The following is a 6,000-nucleotide window of genomic DNA, read 5'->3' as shown; positions in this document are numbered from 1 at the left end:
TTTAAAGGGAGAGAATTTTTAATATTTATTTTTTAGTTTTCGGTGGACACAACATCTTCGTTTGTATGTGGTGCTGAGGATCGAACCTGGGCTGCACGCATGCCAGGCAAGCGCGTTACCTCTTGAGCCACATCCCCAGCCCAAAGATACATAATTGTTAAAAGACTGTCTAGACTGAAGAATCCTTGATGAAGTTTATAAAGAAAGTGAAAGTTATTTTTTCATCCTGCATCTATTTAAGTTTTATGATTCAAAATTTTATATGGCTTTGTAAAAGTTCAAGATTCTGAGGTCTATTTTGTTCTAGCAATTGAAGAGTGTATTGAGTCTCATAAAAGAGTTGAGTCTATTCAATTCCATGGTGCAGATTATTGTTCAAAAAGGGGTGTGACTTCAATTTTGGGTTAAAGTAAATGATACAGATACTATTAAGTGAAGAAAAATAGGATGAATAAATTAGGTTTGGATCATCATATATATAATTTATTCAGATATTATGTTATTTCCTTCCCAGCAGTCTCCTGTTAGCTACTTATTTATAATAGTTAAGAAGTTACTATGAGATGCTATATTTTAGATCTCTTCAGATGACAAAAACAGAAAGACTAAGATCCATGAATTTTTACTTAACTTGCTAGTGAAGCAGCAGTTCACTTTAATAAATACTACTAGAGCACAGGTAGGAGACCAATGATATGCTTTGCCCTCACATTTTATACTTAATATAAGGTTATAAGTTCAGTCTAGTATATTATATCAGTTAATATAAAGTATATAGGTAATACAGTATAGGTAGGGAGAACTATGGACATTTTACCTTGACACTTGGCCGATGTAGTTCAGGTAGGAACACCTTGGGCTGTGTTGTCCTTTTCATTTCCTGTAATGTAGTTTAACATTTCTTCAGTGGTACTAATCAAAATAAAGAATTCAATAAATTTATACATTCCTACAATTGAGTTGAAGTTTATAATTCCCAGGTCATAACATACAGATTGAGCTTAATATAATGCACTTTTGGTTTCTAAAATGAGTTGAGAATATATAATTTGCATTCTCTGAAGTCACAGCATGAGACTGTTTAAACTGCAGCTGGATGTTTATAGCTCCTTTTCTCCTAATTCTCTCTGTAGTGCTTTAACTGAATGTGCTACATATTAAAATTCACTTCTTTTATGCTGATGTTGTATTAATGCATCTTCTCAAGCTGAGCAGTCAATGCAAAAGCAAAAACAATGTGGACGTATAAATCACTTTGCTTTCCCTATATTTTCCTTTTGCTGTAAATAGAAGGAGAATGATCTTCCTAATCTGATACAAGAACCATTCCATGACCTTGATCTTCCTATTACTCCTACTCCTGCTCCTCCTGTTATACAAAAATTCTTTTAATTTAGTATGCACGGGACCACAATGCCCCATTGGAGAGGATCAGTGTTGTAAGGAAAACATATTTTAGATGTTTATTTAGTAGACAAAATGGACAGGACTTGGTATTTAGTTAATTAAGATTGGGATGCAGAGGGAGAATCTTGGATGATTTCCCAATTTATATCTTGAGTGAAAAGTAAAATGAAGCTTTAAGCATGGTGTGTATGGTATGTGTATGTAGGTAAGTACCTAGAAATGTTATAATATTATGCAGGATAGCCCATGGCTTCCCTACACCTTATTTTTATCTGTGTAAATTGTTTCTTTATGAATCTCTTTCCTCATTTGTGTCATCTGTACCTTGCCAGCACCTTGACTGGTACAATAATTGCTACCAAAAATGGCCCCAGGAAACAGAACTTCAAATTAGAGGAACAGATTGCTCACATGTTTGGGAAGTGCTAAGAAGAAATGGGATATAGATAATTCATGACAAGAAATGGCAGTATTATTACTCAAGTGATCACAGTTGTTAGCATGGGATAAAGCATATAAGCAGGTCAAAGTGTTGAGAACTCAAGTAATTGTGAAAGTTAGTTTCCATGACAAAAAGTGATTATAAATTGTTGGTATTACCTGGCTTCTTTTGATGGCCCAAAAAGTTTACATACAATTGATAAAATATGTCACGTATGGATAATCAGAAAGTTTAAGGAGCTATCTTGAATCTTTCAATATTCAAGGGCCACATGGAGTATGTCCAATGTTATTGAGAAGTTTCAGTGTTTTCATTCAAATACATTCACAATTCCTCTCACTGATGGAAAAGTATTGGTGGAGAAGGAGTGCAGTTTTAAAATCATAAGACAGGGACACTTGAGCAGTATGGATGAGACCGAGAAATTTAATGTTCTCCCCATTTTTGGCCATCAATTTCCTCAAATATAATTCATGTAGAAAACTAAAAGTACACATTTCCTCTGATAAAAACCTTTAAATGACTGTATTTGCCTAATGGATAATTGATCTTCATAAGCAACCTATGAATGCTGTCAGATCTAGAATGAATAAAGAGTACAAGAATTGTACCAAGAAAAGACAGCCTGTACCCTCAAAGAGTTTCAGAGCTTTACAGTCTGTGTTGGTGAGACATCAACAAGTATGTGTGGGAGTGGATTTGAAGGGATTAGAGCAAGGAGAGTAAAATATCAGATGTAACTGGGGTGATTCCATAGCTATGGATGCATTCACCCAGAATATGCTATTTAATATATTGGCTTACATATGTGAAAAAGGGATTAGCAACCCAAGGAGTTGGTTGATTGAAGCCTGGATTCATCAATAACCCAAATTCTATAAAGTGGAAATGCCTGAGTGATGGTATCATTCTCCAAAGAAAGAAATCCAAAGGCTCAAAAATAAGAAATGTTAGAATGGATCTATTCAACCTCTTCTTATTATACTCCAAAAATAGATACTTGAGGATACTTCTTTCATTAAGGAAATAATAAATGTGATATATTTAGAGGATTCCAGCTTGATAGCCTGGAATTTTGCAACGTGGTTACTAAACACAGTAATAATTAAAATTAAACTGATTATCTGAAAAAGCTATAATAAAAACAATTTTTTCCTCAACCACATAACCATGTGAAACAGGAATTTCTTCATATATGATCAAAACATCATATTCAAACAGACTGAATACAGATTAATATATTGGATTGTCTCTTATTGAGACTAACAATAAAGAGAGTTGCAAAAAGTGAATACTGCCATTTTTCTCACCACACATTTTTCATTTTGGAAAGTGTTATTTTTCATAAATTATATTATTTAAGTTATCATGTAATGGGTTATTACTGATATTTTAAAAAATAGTACAGAGTTTTAAAATTATATAGTTATAATTTACAATACAGTAATACCAGGTGTGTGCATGTGTGTATATGTTCTGTATCTGCATACAAGTTTTTCTGTATTTAATAAATCTGGAGGCATTTATTTATTTATTTGCTTATTTATTTATTTATATTTTAAGATCCTGAGATGAACTCAGGGCCCAGTCTATGCTAGGTAAGTGCTCTCTCAATGAACTATGTACCCAGCTCCTTTTATTTTTTGTTTTGAAACTATCTCATTATTGTGTTCTGGTTGGCCTCAAACTTGTGATCCTCCTTCCTTTGTCTCCCAAGTAGTTGGGTGCGCAGCATCACATCTGACTTCGAGTTTAAAAGAGGAGAAGTTCTGATATTAAAAAGATTGAGAATCAATATTTAGATAATTCTTCCTCTAGATAGTAAATAACTTGCTGCCTTGATTCTCTTGTTAAAGATCACCTGGAAGAGTGATTATAAGGGTACAATATTCCCCACCCAGAAAACACATCTCTTATTCTCCTTCTTTGCCTTATTTTATTAAAAAAATTACTAACAGATATGTATTTGTTTAATTCATCTTCATGTGACTATATTAAATTCCTATATAGCAGGGTAACAGCATGCCACATTTACCACTGTGCCTATAATGTCTAGGAGAGATCTTGTGTATGAGATATTAATAAATACTTTTAACTGACTGGTTAAATGAATAAGTGAATTCATTTCAGTTATCAATTCTGCAGATCAACTTCTATAATTCCCTAATGAGTGAAAAGCAAGGATTCTGTAAGCTTTGTGCCAGGGACACAGTATGTTTTTCTAAAGGTTAAAAATATGATTGTTATAAAATATTGAATAAATGCTTGTCAAAATGTGTTCAGCTTAACTAGAAGGAATCTTATTCAAAGGGATAAAAGTTTCATTGGCATTGGAAAAACATTACTGAGTAAGCTTGCCAGTTAGATACAAGATGGTTAATATCTTATAGACCAATAAAAGTATCATTTCTGGGGTTATATCATCTACTGAAACAAACTTCTGGAGAAAAATACAAAATTTAAACATGTAAAATAACTCCATTTAGGTCTTTAATTAACAGAAGATCATGGTTTAAATGGCAGTAGACTTATTAATTCTTATAGATAGTAAAATATTTCTTTGATTGATATGTTAATTAATGTTTTAATATGTCATTGAAAGGATATGAAGCTCTTCCTTGAACCCCCAAATTAGAAAGATTTTGAGAAAGAACATCTGGTACAAATCTTTCAATGATTTTTTGGGTTTAATAAACTCAAAAAGTTTATTTTTAAACTTTGGAAAAGCTAGTTTTCTCTGCCCTGTAAGGTAAGTAAGACCCAAAGATTATTCCAAATAAAAAATGACTGGTTTCACAGTGTTTGGACCTGTTTATTTATATCAGATACACTAAGAAGTGTTAATTAATATGAATATCAGAAAACATTCAAGGTTGAGCAAATAGAGGTTAGAAATTAACTTTTGTCTGGAAATTCAGAAGAAATATAGGATTGGATTTTTAAATCCCTCTTTGCTTTTTTTTTTTTTTTTTTTTTTTTTTAGTCTAGAAAAACCAACGATCAAAGTCTTTTAACACAAGATTTATTTCAGTGCCTTTAAATTTAGGTGAATTCTTCTCTCTTCAAAATTTATCAAATATTCTGAAATCCACAGCCTGACAGGAAGTGATTTTTCTTATCCCTGTGGCAGAAGGACCTTGTAAGTCATATAATAAGTCCCAGTCCAATTTGGCATGAGGAGTTGTGAATATTGGTTCTGCATGTGACCTGAAACACTCCTTATTGGAGAGCTCTAGAGATTATTTTTAAATCATGTATAACATTGTATTATGATCTTAGTTGCATTATCAATTTGTCAAATATAACTTGATACAAGGAAGGATGAATTCTTACTCAAGTTCTGCAATGAATGCATCACCACGAAGAGTAACCAGACTCAGTGAAATCATTGTTTCTGAATTCTGGGAGGTGAGAATCAGATATCATTTAAAAATATATCCTTTCAACACCACATAAAAATAAAGGCATTGTGTTGTGTGCATCTACACCTAAAAATAAATATTAAAAAAATATATATATCCTTTCAGTTTGTAAAAGCACAGTCCACTGCACTGAAGGTTAGAAAGAGATTTATAAGAAAGAAGAGGAAGTTTTCCTCAAAAACCAATCAGAAAATATATCTCTAGAAATAATGCCAATAGTATGCCCCCCAAAAAAACCCCACAATTAAATCAGCCTCATTCAAGTATTTGATTCTATGTAACTAATTCCTGTTCCTCGGGATCTCATTTCTTGAAGCCCTTTGCTCCTGAGCTGAAATGATACAAGATGGTTAACACCTATTGACCAATAAAAGTATAGTTTCTGGGGTTATATCATCTACTGAAACAAACTTCCAGAGAAAAATACAAAATTTAACATGTAAAATTACTCAGTTTAGGTCTTTAATTAATAGAAGAGGATGATTTAAATGGCAGTAGACTTAAAGGCATTGAAATAAATCTTGTGAAATAAGGAAATCATAGCCGAGTCATCCAGTGCAATCTGAAAACTGTCTAAGCCGTGTCTGCTTAAACTTCAAAGCCTGTAACTATTAATCTAACTCTATACAGATTATCTGGTACAATCCTTTCAATGACTCAAATTGTGTAAGTAGTGTATAGCAGACACTTAAAAAAAACATAAAGAAAAACGTATCAATTGTTAATAAG

Source organism: Spermophilus citellus (genome assembly GCF_964194105.1).
Source record: "Spermophilus citellus genome assembly, contig: SCAFFOLD_91, whole genome shotgun sequence".
NCBI classification, from domain to species: domain Eukaryota; kingdom Metazoa; phylum Chordata; class Mammalia; order Rodentia; family Sciuridae; genus Spermophilus; species Spermophilus citellus.
This window is presented reverse-complemented; position numbering follows the sequence as displayed.